Here is a 15,930-nt window from a genome sequence, read left to right as displayed (position 1 = left end):
TTACTACATTACTATTTAAATATTGAGATATTGCTACATTTTTTTTGCATGTGATCACTTTGGAATAGAGTGTAATTTGATTTGTGGTGGAGTAGCCTAGAGGTTAGAGCAGCTGCCTCAGCACCCTGAGCTTGTGAGTTTGATTCCCACTGGTGACTCTGGGCAAGTCACTCAACACTTCTTTGCCATCGGTACAAAATAAGTACCTGTCTAAAATATTTAAACTGCTTTAATTACAACCACACAAAAAAAGTAGCATATCAAGTGCCACCTGATCCTCTTTAAATAGTCTTCCCTAGTTTGCTATCCATCTCTAACTGCTTTATAGCTTGATGGCATATGTGAAACAGAATGTGAAAATGGCATAAGTAAACATCTTTGTTGTGGGAAAAATAAGTGGAGATTTTCTGTTTAAACTTTAATATAATGGTTTGTCTAAGATATTTAGAGGTGCTTAGGTATCAAGGATGAAAGGGTGATCTCGGAATCATCAAAAAATTATTAATCTACAGTGGAAGATGCAGTCTAGCAGATGTATTCAACACAATAAATGTAATTGTTTGCAGATGGGACTCCTCTTTGCTCCAAAATCATGGAAACCAGAGTTGTATTTTAGATACTCATGCCCATAGGCACAAACTGGAAGGAGAAAGGCCCCCCCATCCTCCCCACTGGCATAAGATCAAAGAGGTACATAGGCGTAATGCTCCTGGAATGCCTCTATGAGCTCCTTCCCGCCTACCAAACTCTTCTTCATCTGAGATCTTGACCTGTCACCTACACCAGTCATAAATAAAGAAAAAAGTCAACACTATGTTTGCTCATAGGTTTTGCAGAAATGCCACCACTCCTTGTATTTTCCCTGTCTTTACAACCTTTCCTAGCCCAGTATTGGTTCTGGATCATACAAATCTATCTCATACACATTGATTGTTGATATCCTGAACACCCAATGGGATTAGATGTGACCTAAGGACTGGGTTAGGAATGGCTAGGGTTACCAGACATCCGGAAAAACCCAGACATGTCCTCATTTTAGAGGACTGTCAGATGGACTTTCCAAAACCCAGCAGTTTGTCCGGGTTTTGGAAAGCCCCAAGCTCCGTCAGCATCTGGATGGCCTTTGACAAGGATGCATGGATGACGTCGCACACAACCGCGCATGCTGGATGCCCTCCAGACATGACCTGGAGGTCATTAAAAAAGAGACAAGGTTTTTCGGGGGCAGGGATGGAGGTGGAATGGGGCGAGAATGGAGGCAGAATGGGGTAGGTTAGAGGCAGAACAAGGCAGGGCTGGGGGGCAGAATGGGGTAGGGTTTGTCCATCATTAAATATGGTAAGTCTAGGATTGGCTGGACCATGGATTCCATTCGAAACACTGTATGCATGCACTATAGTTCCACCCACTAGGTTTCACCTTGACACCCATACCTACCCCTGGCCCAAATGCTTCCCTAGTCCCAGTCACTCATTGAGTGAAAGCTGAGTAACTGGGGCTAGTCTGCCATTTCTTCCTAAAGTATTTATTTATAAAACTCAGTAGTATTGAATTTGATGTTTCATCATAAATGTTCTTTACTGTCGTCATTTGTCTTGCGTTTAAAAGAGCAACATCTGACATTTAGGTCTGACAAAAAAAACACTTAAATGTTCTGACTGGTTAAATAAAGTTTTATCACACATGATATTTGCAAGTTTGTTCTCTGACTCAGGGAAAGATTGAAGGAAGCTTCCCCCATCTTCTGCTCATCTTCTGCAGTGCATAACAAATGCATACTATTAAGAAGAGCTGTTTAAACCCAGTTTAGAATTGCATATTTTTTATATGACTCTGCTTTGAAGGGTCATGAATTATTCCAAAAGGCTAAGGGAACTAGTTTCATAAAATTTTCACAAACATCCTCTTCCACACTTCCTGATAGAGGGCCCTAGCGCCAGGAAGGCTCAAGGTCATTCATTGCCAGCTCTGTGATCTCTGAACAAACTACCTTTCTGCCAGTCACAAAGCTGCAGATTTTATGATCCTCAAACAAAAAGCTTATTTTTTTCTCTGCCGCAGCTATTCTTCAGAGAGAGAGAGAGAGAGATTGAAAGATCCAAACACCTCTACTTGCTGTAAAGATTAGGACAGAGCTCTACCTGCTGGTGATATTTGCAAATTTCAGCCTATCGTAGCAAACATTTCTTCTTTCCATAAAAAGATCTGTATATTTATACAATAGTTACATTACTATTTTTGTTTAAAAACTGAAGTTTCATAGGATTTATTGGGTTATGTTCCCAGGTGCATTTTTTAAGGATCTTCTTGCCCGGCTTTAACTATCATGTCAGTTAAATTATTTTTCCACATCGTATAGGTCATCCTTGGCTGGATGTGTGATGTATAAATCCGTTTAGATAAATAAATAACTTTGATTTTATATGTAAAAGACTAAATTCAGACACCTTCAGAAAGATATAAACAGGATGGAGTCAGTCCAGAAGAAAGCTATTGAAATACTAAAATGGTTGGTTGGTCGGTCTCCGTCATAAAGCGTTATGAGGACAGACTTAAAAATCCCAATACATATACAGTAGACTCTGAGTTAACCAGCACCTATGGGGATTGATAAATGTACTTTCTGGTTGTTTGAGAGTTACTATTAAAAATAGACCTAACTAATACTATGCCTAACCCTATACTATGCCATACCATAAACTGTTCCAGACAAACTACTGGACATGTGGTAGACAAAGTGTGGGCATACTCAGGTATGGCGTGCCAAGTTTATACTTCAATTTGCACAAACAAAATAGAGAAGGCGACCTATGGTATTCAATATCTTTATTGTAGACAAGACTTCACACGTACTTGTTTCAGCCCTAAGGCCTTTCTCAGGAGTCTGGGCCTCAATGCAGAATAATGTATCACTACTCTTCTCTCTTATAACTGAAATACTTAAGTCAGTCAATGAGTAAAGGGTGCCTTCGTTGTGCTGTGCAGTGTAACAGTTTCTCCAGTTGTCTGAAAACTGTTCAATTGACTGTCTGACTCAAGTATTTCAATAATAAGAGAGAAAAGTAGTGATACATTATTCCGCATTGAGGCTCAGACTCCTGAGGCAGGCCTTAGGGCCGAAACACCTATGTGTCGAGTATTGTATTGAGCCATCTTCTCTCACGTCTGTTTCTTCTTAAGGATATCCCCAATATTACAATAACATATAGTCCAGATATAGAAAGAATGACTTCTCTATTAAAGTGCCAATGGGATATCAGATTCCCTCTGAGCCATCATACTCAAAAGGGTTAATTCCTCATTCTTCCCTCAAGGCACAACTTCATTAGTTCCTTGCTTTGATATTCTTATTAAATTTCATAAATATATAAAGTTTAATCAATAAATATATAACTTAGTTCATTAAATCATTTTAGTAGTATGAATTCATGATTTAGTAACACTACTTAGTTTTTCAGCTGTTAGTATTAATCCCCTCCACCAACGCATTTCACTTTCTTTGTCAAGGTACGGGGCAGCTCCAGAACTTTTTCTTACTCATACAGCCCTCGGCACTTTAATAGAGAAGTCATTCTATCTATATCTAGAGCAGTGTTCTTCAGCCTTTTGACATCTGTGGACCGGTGGAAATGAAATAATTATTTTGTGGACCGGCACCGGTCCGCGGACCGCAATTGAAGAACACTGGGCTAAGTCGTGCCCATCTCCACCCAATCTCCGCCCCAGATCCCGCCCCCATAATAGTACTAATTATAACACCATTTTTTCCATTCATTTTTCATATATACACACACAAAATATAATCATATTAACAGACAGCAGATGTAAATCAATCACTAAATATAAAAAAGAAGGCATTCCCCCTATCATTGTTGTCTCTCTCCCTCCATGCTGTGACTTGCCTTCTGGCCTTCCCCCTGATATTATCTTCGGGCAGGTCCACGGTCCGATCAACGTGGCGTCTTCGGGCCAGCTCCCTGAGTGCTGCAGTGCACAAAGCTGTGGGCTGCGGCTCCTCGTGCGCGTCCCGCACCTCAACTGGAAGTCTTCCCTCTGATGTTGCGACGTCAGAGAGAAGGCTTCCAGTTCAGGCGCAGGATGCACGTAGGAGCCTTTTCCCATGGCTTTGTGCACTGCAACACTCAGGGAGCCGTCCTAAAAACGCCGCATTGATCGCACGTGGACTAGCGACTGAAGAACACTGTCTTGGGCCCAATGGGCGTGCTGGCCCTGTGGAGCGGCAGAAAATTTCAGCGGACCGGTGGTTGAAGAACACTGATCTAGAGTATTGTATTGAGCACCATAGGTCACCTTCTCTGTTTTGTTTGTGTTTCTACTGTGACAAGGTAGGATCTTCTGTTTGGGTGCATTATACTTAAATTTCTGCCAGAAACTGATTTTATTTTCATTTTATTTAAAGTATTACAGTATTTCTTTGATTTTTTTTATTTTTTTTTTTTGCAGGTTGCTTGAGTTCCGGTTAACAGAGAGACTACTGTACTTTGGAAGAAAGGCAGGATAGGGGCAATATGACAGAGGCGTTTAAATGCCTATAACCATTCCAGACAATACTTATACACAATATATAATACGAAAGGGAGAGGGAAAATGGATAGGATTTGATATATCACCTTTCTGTGGCTATAATCAACACAGGTACTTATTTTGCACCTGGGACAATGGAGGGTTAAGTGACGGTGTGTGAGGAGGAACAAGGAAAGGACACACCACATAGTACACCTCACCTTTGCACTTCAAACCAGGAGCAAAGTATACACATCAGTTAAGATTTCAATCTGAAATCCCTATATGTACCTTCCTTACCTCAACCTAACCAGCCTCTTTTATTTGCTGGTAAAAGTAGTCACACTGCTTCAAAAATGAATGCTCTTGAACTTGTAATAAGAAAAAGCCATTTTTATGTGCATACAAAGTTTCTCTCCTTACCCCTACAAAACCCATAATTAACAATGACCAGACACCTTCGTACTGCTGGAATAAGATGAAATTAGTCCCTAGTCTTATACTCCGGTGTGTAGAGATTTTGAAATTCTGCTTTTCCTCTATTGCCATGGGATAAAAGTGGGCTGATTCAGCCTATCCCGTATGCCATAGAACGATTTGGTCATGCTACAGATAACATGGATATGCATCAGCGAAGGAGGATCTCCTGTGAAACACTGCAGGACCTTAACTGGAAATGTTTTCCGTCATGTCTTTTGCTTCAGACCTTTCCCGGCTACTCCCTCAGCTGTGAAAAGAGCTGAGCCAACAAAGGGTCTGCGCTCACTTGGCTTGTCTTGCAACTGCTATGAGAAATGACCCTGTCCAAACGCCTCTACTCTGTGAGCACTGGGCCACAACACAGCAAACTCCTACTGGAGCACAGAGGCCTCCGAGTCAATCTGCCTCCGAGTACATTCTCTTCAAGCTAGAAACATATTTGTTTTCCGGGAGGATGTTTCTTTTTACATACATGCCAGCACCCGCAGCAGCAGATTGTAATGTGAGATATATTATGTTACTGTACCATTGGGAGAAATTCAGCATAATAAATGCATGAATTTATCTCTGCTGGTCCTAATTCATTTTTTTTTTCTGTGCCCTTGTGCCTATGGCCTATGCAGCTCTTGTCAGTCATAGGTGCTCAGCCAATGAAAGCATGTTGCCTGAGTTTGTGCCTGCACCTTGTTCCTATTTTTTAAGCAACCCTAGAGCTACAAGGTTGTCTTTCGGTGATATTTTAACTGTTGTTTTTCCTGTGCTTCCTGTACCTGTCTAAAATAGGGTTTACAGATGTCTGGATTTACCCGGCCAAGTCCTCTTTATAGAGGACTGTCCGGGTGTCCAGATGGCTTGGGAACTTTGGAGGAGTTTGTCCCGGTATGGCTCAACGTCCCCCACCTACCACCTCTGCTGAACGTCCCCCACCTACCACCTCTGCTGAAATTTTCAATCTTTGGGCAGGCCAGCAGCATCGATGAGGTGTGCCTGCTGCTCTCAGCCTGCCCCGGAAGCCTTAATTCTGCAGCTATCCTGCCTACGTGGGAACAGGAAGTCGTTGCAGAATTAGGCTTCTCGGGCAGGCTGGCGGCAGAAGGCTCACCTCACTGACACTGCCGGCCTGCCTGAAGATTATGGACGTAAAGGAGTTTATGCCTGAAGGATGTTCCTGGTGGCAGACATAAACACCCCAAAAGTAATTTAAGTTCCTGCTTTGCCCGCCAAAATTGTCTTTGGTACTTTCCCACCTCTGATCTTCCATCTCACAGAGAAAGCCCCTATTTATTTTTTCCTGACAAACCTGCCACTGTCTCAGCATTTTATAAAATCAGTCTGCCTGTACCCCCAAGGGAGGGTAAACAAAGATTCAGGAGATCCTAGGACCAGAACCAGAACTAACCCAGTTGCTCCCTGGCATTGTGTGGTGCACATCAGAGAAATCCAAGGGTAGGAGAAGGAGATTTATTTAAGCAGTGCATTTTAATCCAGGCCACTGCTCTTTCCACCTAAGGGACTGGTTACATCTAAGACAGAGGGGGAATTTCATTTTCTATTCCAGCTAAGTTAAAGGTACAGTAGATAGCAGATCCTTTACATCTGACTATTGCTGGCTGTGTTTCCATCAATATACTACAATACAGAACTCTAACATCTGTAACTAAAGAAACAGTCTTATAACATCTGTTAAAGTATTTTCTGCTGGAGAGGAGAACTGATGTAAATAGATGACCACATGTACAAAGGGTTTTGGAGTTGCTTCAATTGAAAGCAATAGTAAAGTTGTGTTTGGTTCAGATAAAACCTGGTGTGGACTACTTTATTTCTAGGAGAAACCAGTCTGATGCTAAGCTTGCCTAGCTTTTCAGGTCAATCCTGATCCCAGCTTTGGTCCTCCACTAATACGAGGGTACATCAAAAAGTAAAGGCAAAATACCTTTAACAGCTTTAATAGAAGTAACTGTAAGCAACTGAACATATCACTTTTTTCACATAGTTCCCATGCAAGACAATGCATTTGTTAGCTTTTTCCTCCTTGTAGAATTGTCTATGGTGCACAATTACTTTTGTGTTTCAAGATTTCAAGAGAACAGAGTAGGTAAATAGAGGGGTTCCCCAGTTATTCAAAGTTGTTAAATCGCAAGAGAATTGTGAAAAATTACAAGAGGACCTTGTGAGGCTGGAAGACTGGGCGTCAAAATAGCAGATGGCATTTAATGTGAGCAAGTGTAAAGTGATGCATGTGGGAAAGAGGAACCCAAACTATAGCTATGTGATGCTGGGTTCTATGTTAGGAGTCACGGCCCAGGAAAAGGATCTAGATGCCATTGTTGAGAATACATTGAAACCCTCAGCTCAATGTGCAGCGGCTGCTAAGAAAGCAAATAGAATGTTAGGAATTATCAGGAAAGGAATGGAAATCAAAGATGAAAAAGTTATAAATGCCCTTATATCACTCTATACTATGGTATGGCCACACTCGACTACTGTGTGCAGTTCTGGTTGTCATATCTCACAAAAGATATAGCAGAATTAGAAAAGGTAGAGAAGGGCAACAAAAATGATAAAAGGGATGGGACGACTTCCCTATGAGGAAAAGCTAAAGCGGCTAGGGCTCTTCAGCTTGAAGCAGAGACGGCTCAGGGGTGATATGATAGAAGTCTATAAAATAATGAGTGGAGTAGAAAGGGTAGATATGAATCGCTTGTTCACTCTTTCCATAAATACTAGGACTAAGGGGCATGTGATGAATCTACTATGCAGTAGATTTAAAACAAACCGGAGAAAATATTTCTTCACATAATATGTAGTTAAGCTCTGGAATTTGTTGCCAGAGAATGTAGTGAGACGTCCATAGGCCATTATTGAGATGGCTTGGGGAAATCCAGTGCTTATTCCTAGCATAAACAGCATAAAATCTATTTTACTCCTTGGGATCTAGCTAGGTACTTGGAACCTGGGTTGGCCACTGTTGGAAACAAGATACTGGACTTGATGGACCATCGGTCTGTCCCAGTATGGCAATTCCTATGTTCTTATGATCTTATGAACATATCAGAATTAACCCTTTTGAGAGCAAAATACTAAAATAAAAAAGTCAAGTGCAGGCTTAAATATACACTGAGATCTTCATTGCTATCATCAAATACTGTAGATCTTCCAGGCAATGTAATTTCTGTAGTCACATGGGGTATTACACCATTGTCTGTTTTATATCATGATGTAATATTCTGAACAATGCAAGAGATTGAATTCTGTGCCTGAAGTATCACTAGCATCTGTCTGCTCCACTGTGGTTTAAAAACGAGCACACAGAGCTTTCGATGTCTGCTTAACAATAGTAATCAAAGTATAAAACCAATTCCAGTTAGCGCAATAGCCTTTGTATTGCCCCCCCCCAATCTTTTCCTTTAACCCAAGTTAATGGCTGCCCTCTAGACTGTCTCCAACTTATGAGCATGTTGCTTTATTGCAGTGATCAGTCAGTACCTTTCCTGAGATATTTATGTAGTTTGAGCTATTCCCGCCAACAATCCTTCTAACAAGTTGACTGAGGTCGGATTACACAAAATGCTTGTAAAACTGCAGGCTGAATATCTTCCTTTATTCAGTCTCAGAGGAAGATCTGCATATTCAGCTATGCTTGCTGGTAGTAGAATTTCTGTAGTGGTGATTATACCCCATATTCTATATATGGTACCCAAAATTATGCACATATCAGACACACTCCATAGTTGTGTGTGCAACTTATTGACAAATGAGCAGTTATTTGGCAATAATTAGGCACTCACAATCAATTCTTGGTGTTACAAGGTGTGCTGAAAGGTTCTCAGCCCAAACCAACTTCCTAAATTCTGAGTATTATTTTGCAACTGTAGCTAAAAAGAGTGTTATTTTATTTTGCAAAGTGCCAATCATAATTCTATGTTTTGACATTGTTTAAGATCTTTGATTGAATCATGCCAACATTTTAGCAGGAATCTCTGTCCTACTTAATTGCCAGAATTTCCACTCAGCCATCCACAGTGTAAGGTCTTACTTTTTTTTTTTATTCTAATTTGGGGAGATATTTGATAAATCTCTTCCTGTTAGCTGTTCTTGTGTATTGCTGAAACAAACATTCCCTCGAAATTGCTGAGAACAGAAACCCCTACATATCAGTGGTGTTAACTCAGATTGTGAAAGAAAAAATTTGTAAGGGCCAAAAAAATATTTGTTGATCTGTAAGTCGCCTTGACAATCATTTTTGCTTTCAGACTTTGAAAACTGTATTAATTTTGATCGATAGTTATATCATTACATTACATTACATTAGTGACTTCTATTCCGCCTGTACCTTGCAGTTCTAAGCGGATTACAGAGTAAGATAGCTGGACATTTCCAGGAATTACAAATAACAGTATAAGGTAGCTGGACATTTCCAAGAAGTTACAATTTACAGTATAAGATAGCTGGAAAACAGTATAAGGTAGCTTGACATTTCCAGGAAGTTACAATTTACAGCATATGGTAGCTGGACATTGCCAAGAAGTTGCCTTTTTGGGGATGATTACATAGTAGAAGCAGGGGATGCTTATATAGTGGATGCAAGGGAATTACAGAGTAAGGGTGTTGAATAGAAGGGAGGAAGAGGTTTAGGGTTGGTTTCGTGATAGGGTCAGAGGGGGGATACAAGTAGAAGGGGGACGTTAGCTAGTAGTTTGTGTGGAAGGCGGAGGAAGCGAGAGGAGGGAATAAGAAGGTTGTATAGTTTTTTTGAAAAGCAGAGTTTTGATTTCTTTTCGGAATGATTTATAGTCACTTGTAGTTGTCAGCAGGTTGAGGATGGAGGGGTCCAGCTTCGCTGCCTGCGTCGCCAGGAGGCCATCGTACATTTTTTTGCACTGAGTTCCCTTAAGTGGTGGGTAGGAGAATATGGTCTGGGTTCTTCTTGGTCTGGATATGCTGTTAAGATTTAGCCGGTTGTTGAGATAGGTGGGTGCAGTTCGGTTTGTTGCTTTGAATAAGAGACAATAGAATTTGAATTGGATTCGAGCTCGTATCGGTAGCCAGTGTGAGTCTAGGTAGGCATTGGTGATATGGTCAAATTTTCCGAGTGAATAGATCAGCCTGAGGGCTGCGTTTTGGATGGTCTGTAGTTGGTTTATCAAGATTGTGGGGCAAGGAAGATAGAGGATATTGCAATAGTCCACTAGTCCTAGGACAAGAGATTGGACTATGATCCTGTAGTGATCTTTTTCGAAAAATTTTCTTATTTTTCGTAAGTTGCGCATGGTGAAAAATGCTTTTTGAGTGGTTTTGTTGATTTGGATCTGCATTGACACTCCAAGGATTTTGAGGGAGGGCTGTATGGAATATTTGGTGGCATTTATTTCTAGTTCTGTTATGGATGAGATTTTGTCTTTTTCGAGTAGTAGGAATTTTGTTTTGTCCGAGTTTAATTTCAGTTTGTGGTCTAGCATCCAATTTTCCACTGCTTCCAGTGTTGTTTTTAGGTTGCCTAACGAGGAAGGGTCCTGGATGTCGAAGGGGAGTAGTATGGTAATATCATCAGCGTAGCTGAAAGAAGTTACATTTAGGGTATCTAGGGTGATGCCAAGGGATGATAAGAAGAGGTTGAAGAGCATAGGCGACAACGGTGATCCTTGTGGAACTCCACAGGGGTTAGACCAGGGGTCCGATTTGTGGTCGTTTGTTTTGACTCTATAGGTTCTTGTTTTTAGGAATTCTTGGAACCAGTTGTATACTACTCCTGAGATCTCTATGCCATCAAGTATCTGTAGCAGTATGGTGTGGTCGAACAGGTCGAATGCCGCTGAGAGATCAAGTTGAATTAGCAACATTCTTCTTCCTTTACTAAGGTGCTGTCTAGCTGTATCTAGTAGTGTTGCTAATAATGTCTCTGTACTATAGCTGGATCTGAATCCTGATTGAGAGGGGTGAAGTATGTTGTGGTCTTCTAGGTATTTGGTGAGATATTGTGCTACTAGTCCTTCTATTATTTTAACGTATAGTGGGATTGAGGCGATGGGTCTGTAGTTAGAGGGGGTGTCTATTGGGCCTTTGAGATCTTTCAGTAGAGGGGTGATTATAATTTCACCTAGTTCAGATGGGAATTGACCTTCCGTGAGTGTGGTTTGAATCCATTGCATGAGGTTGGCTCTGAATTTAGAAGTGGCATTTGTTAGTAGATATGAGGGACAGTTATTCAAGTCACATGAGGCTTTGCTATATTTTTTGTAGAGACGGTCCATGTCAGACCATTGAACTAGTGGAAAGGTGGTCCAGATCCTGTCTGCTGCTATGGGTTCTTCTATTGTAGGTTTTGTTGTGATCTCGTTGAGGTATGTTGATGAGTTGTTGAAGGTGGATCTGATTGTGGAGATCTTGCTTTTGTAGTGGTCAGCTAGCTGGGAGGCTGTTGGTGGGTGGTTTCCTTGGGTGGCTAAGAGAGGTTTGGTGTCAGTGAGGTTCTTTACTAGTTTGAAGAGCGTTTTAGTGTCTGAGTTTGCTGTGCCAACTAGTTTGGAGTGGTAGGCTTTCCGTTTTTCATTAAGTTTGATCTTGTATTGTTTGATTAGGTTTCTCCATTCGACTTTGGTTTGATCCTGGTTCTGTTTTTTCCAAGCTCTTTCGAGTTGTCTACAGTGCCTTTTTAGTTGTAGTAGTTCGGTGTCGAACCATTTGTTGGAAGGCCTGCAAATTCTGTTTTTAGGTTTTAATGGGGCTAGTTCATTCAGTGTTGTTTCGCTTAAGGTTCGCCAGTGGTGTATAAACTCTAAAGGATCTGATGAGTCTATAGTGTCTATAGCAGGGTTTATTTTTTCCCAGAATGTGGTTGGTTCAATTTTTTTGACGGGTTTTGTAGGAGGTTTTGTGGGGTTCGGGTTTTTGTTGCTTTGTGCCCAGTTGAAGGTATATTTGGGGTGGTCTGACCAGAGGGAGGGATGCCTGGTACCGTTAGTGATGTGGATATCTGGCGTATTGGAGTTTTGGGCTGTGTATGCTGCAATATCAAGTTGGTGGCCTTTTTCATGGGTGGGTTGGGGATTAAGGATTTGGTAGGAAAGTGCGTTGAGGTATGCGAGTAGATCTTCGACTTGTTTTGAGGTGTGGTCTTCTAGGTGTAGATTAAAGTCTCCAAGGAGCAGGTTATGTGTTGAGTTAAGGGAGTTCTGGAATATGAAGTCTTCGAGTTCGTGTTTGGAAGTGTTCCATTTGCCTGGTGTAATATAGCAAAGAAAATAAGTTAAGGTACCTGTGAGTGTGTGGTCGGATAGTTGGCATGCTAGAAGGTCCAAGTGGGGGAAGGAGCGTTTGTTCAGAACTTTTAGGTTAAGGTTGTTTTTTACTAGTATGGCCAGTCCTCCCCCTCGCTTGTTTTGTCGGCAGACTAGTTCTAGTTTGTATCCTCTTGGGCAGAATTCAGTTATGCGTGGGTCTGAGTCGGAGGTTAGCCAGGTTTCGGCTAAGAAGAGGCAACCTAGGTGTTTAGTTATCCAGTCTTTGATTAGGCCTGCCTTTGGGCTGATTGATCTAATGTTCATGTAAGCACAGGCTAAAGAGGTGAATTTTTTGAGAGGAGTGGAGGTGATCTTTGGAAGGAGTAGTTGTCTAGGAAGTGTCCAAGGTTTTTGAGGTGTTGTCTTGGGTTTTGGAGGAGGCCTTTTTCCCCAGATGGGGAAATCATAGGAATTTATTCAAAGAAATCAGTTTTTTCGACTTTTCTCATATTTATATTCTCAACAGCTACTGTGTTTTGGCTTTTCAGGGCAATGCCTCCTGAATTTTGCAGAAATGAATCCGTTGAGAACCCTTTTGATCAAGCTGCATTAGGATTTTTTTTTATCTTGGGTCACTACGGTAAAAGCTCCAACATTCATAGGAATTGTATGAGCGTCTATGCTTTTACCACAGCGTCCTACGATAAAAACAACCCTGGACTACTGCAACATCGTCTACCTGGGTATCCCACAAAAAACAATAAAAAAACTGAGATTAGTACAAAACACTGCAGTTTGCTTAATCTTCGGACTGCGAAAACAAGACCACATTAGCCCATATTACAAAAAACTGCACTGGCTACCAATGGAAGCGCGAATGCAGTTCAAATTTGCATGCATCTGCTTCAAGCAAATCTGGGGCCTAGCACCTTCCTACCTGCAAACACACTTTGCTTTACACAACCCCACACGAATAACCAGAAACAAAAACATCTTTGCCTATCCTAAAATTACTGGCTGCAAATACAAATCCTACCTTGACAGAACCTTCATGTTCCAAGCTAACAGACAACAATCCTGGCTGGGAAACTACATAAATAAAACCAGACAAGACCTACAATGCATTCCGAAAATCTATCAAAGCCACTCTGTTTGACAAATTCATCATCTAAACAGACCTATCCGCGCTCTCTACACTTTTTCTCCCTACAAACCCTAAGCAATCTTCAGGCAATTCCTAACCCTCTCACTTCCCCCCCCTTACTTCCCTCCCCTACTACCCTTTTCTTCTGTAACTTTCCCCTCATACATTTGTATTTCGCTGAATGTCCAGCCTTCTTTCAATGTGAACCGCCTAGAAGTCATCTGATTATGGCGGTATAGAAAAATAAAGTTATTATTATTATTATTATTATTATTATTTAGCTTGATAAAGGGAGGCCTAAGTTATGCATCTACAACTTTTCCTTTATTTAAAAAAGGAAATTGATAGAAGAAAACCAGTGTATTATTTTTTCAGAAATATAGAGTATTTCACTGCTATTCACATGACCATGTAATGAGAGTGATCTCCATAAAGACACCATGAACATCAACTCCATCAACAGAAATGTATTTTGATGCCGCTGAAAAAGTATCCTATCTGCTTCTGAGATTATTAGACGAGCTTCAGACATATGTTTTGGAAACCTTGACACAAATTAAGAAGCTTGTGAAATTTACAGTTTGGGAATGCTAGGTTATATGCTGGGTCAGCGACTGCACAAGAAAACATCTTTATTTTCCAGGATCTCTGCATGGGGCGCAAATATAATTTAAGTTCCAAAACCTATTCACTTTCAAATAGATTGCTTCCTGCTTCATTTGCAAATACAACAAAGATATACATGTTTTCATGAAGGACAGAAATGAGATGATAAAATAATATATAGGTAAACAAGAAATTTTTGGGGGGGGTGCAAAACTCATGGAGGGGCATAATCAAAAGGAACGCCTAAGTCCGTTTTCGTCCAAGTCGCAAGTCATTCAAAGTAAAAAACGACATAGGACACATTTTTGAAAAATACGTCCAATTTTTTTTTGTTTTGAAAATCGTCTAACTATACGTCCTGCTGATCTGATCGTCCAAGCCGCTAAATCGTCCATCTTTATACTACATTTTCATCCAACTTTACATCCAAGTCAAAAATGCCTAGAACAAGCCCTGTTGGACGTGGGAGGGGTCTGCAAAGTGATGGACTGAACACTCAGACATGGCACCTAAATAGTGGGGTACCTTACAGGGCACTGCTGTGAACTTCACAAAAAGGGTGCCATGTCATCATCTCACTACAGCTTCCTTATAGCTCATGGTGAACCCTCCAAACCACTTCCAGAATCCCCTAGACCCACTTATCTTGAGTACTGCGTCCAACATTGGTCGCCGTACCTTAAGAAGGATATGGCATTGCTCGAGAGAGTTCAGAGGAGAGCAACACGTCTGATAAAAGGTTTGGAAAACTTTTCATATGCTGAGAGATTGGAAAAACTGGGACTCTTTTTCCTGGAGACTTAGAGGGGATATGATAGAGACTTACAAGATCATGAAGGGCATAGAGAGAGTAGAGAGGGACAGATTCTTCAAACTTTCGAAAAATAAAAGAACAAGAGGGCATTCGGAAAAGTTGAAAGGGGACAGATTCAAAACGAATGCTAGGAAGTTCTTCTTTACCCAACGTGTGGTGGACACCTGGAATGCGCTTCCAGAGGGCATAATAGAGCAGAGTACGGTACTAGGGTTCAAGAAAGGATTGGACAATTTCCTGCTGGAAAAGGGGATAGAGGAGTATAGATAGAGGTTTACCGCACAGGTCCTAGACCTGTTGAGCCGCCGCGTGAGTGGACTGCTGGGCACGATGGACCTCAGATCTGACCCAGCGGAGGCATTGCTTATGTTCTTATGTTATCTGCCACCCCAATAGCCCTTATGACTGCAGGAGCCACTTATATGCCAGTACAAAAGGATTTTGGGGGTGTATAGGAGTGCACATGTTTCAATATCAATGCAGTGATTACAGGGGCTTATGGGTATGAGTCCTCCTCTCTATGGGTCCCTAACCCACCCCCCAAGACGGCTTAAGATGCCTCTGTGCAGCAAGACTAGGCTTTCCTATGCCAGGCGATGATGTTCTAGAGGCACAATTTTCAAGTTGTGATTAATATTTCTATGGGGTGGGGGGTCAGTGGTCACTGGGGTAGTGTGTGGGGGTCTGTATTATGTATTTGCAGTGCTTATCTGGTCACTTTAGGTGGGTTTTTGTGACTTAGACCATGTTCCGTCGATCCTGTGCTGTATAACTTTCGGTTATACATGCAGTAGGACTAAGTCTAAGCCTGCCCACGTCCCGCCCTTGACACTCCTCCTGACACGCCCCGTTTAGCTATGGTCATTCAGCGGCACTATGAAGGCCTAGGTCGTTTATAAATACATCCAAAACCTGGTTTTATTATCGGCACTTGGACGTTTTTGACTGATGATCGTCCAAGTGCCGACTTAGGCCGGTTTTTGCAGGTTTTGCTCTTTTGATTATGAGCCCCTTAATGTGTAGAAAGCAAAAAAAAAACCCTCTAGCACAGCTTTGTAAAGGAAGGGGAGAGTTTGGGAGCAGCACAGAGCTACAAACCGCTATTGATCGTTGTGTGTGTCATAGAACAGTCAGATCAGGAG

Source organism: Geotrypetes seraphini, chromosome 5 (assembly GCF_902459505.1).
Source record: "Geotrypetes seraphini chromosome 5, aGeoSer1.1, whole genome shotgun sequence".
In the NCBI taxonomy this organism is placed as follows: Eukaryota; Metazoa; Chordata; class Amphibia; order Gymnophiona; family Dermophiidae; genus Geotrypetes; species Geotrypetes seraphini.
This window is presented reverse-complemented; position numbering follows the sequence as displayed.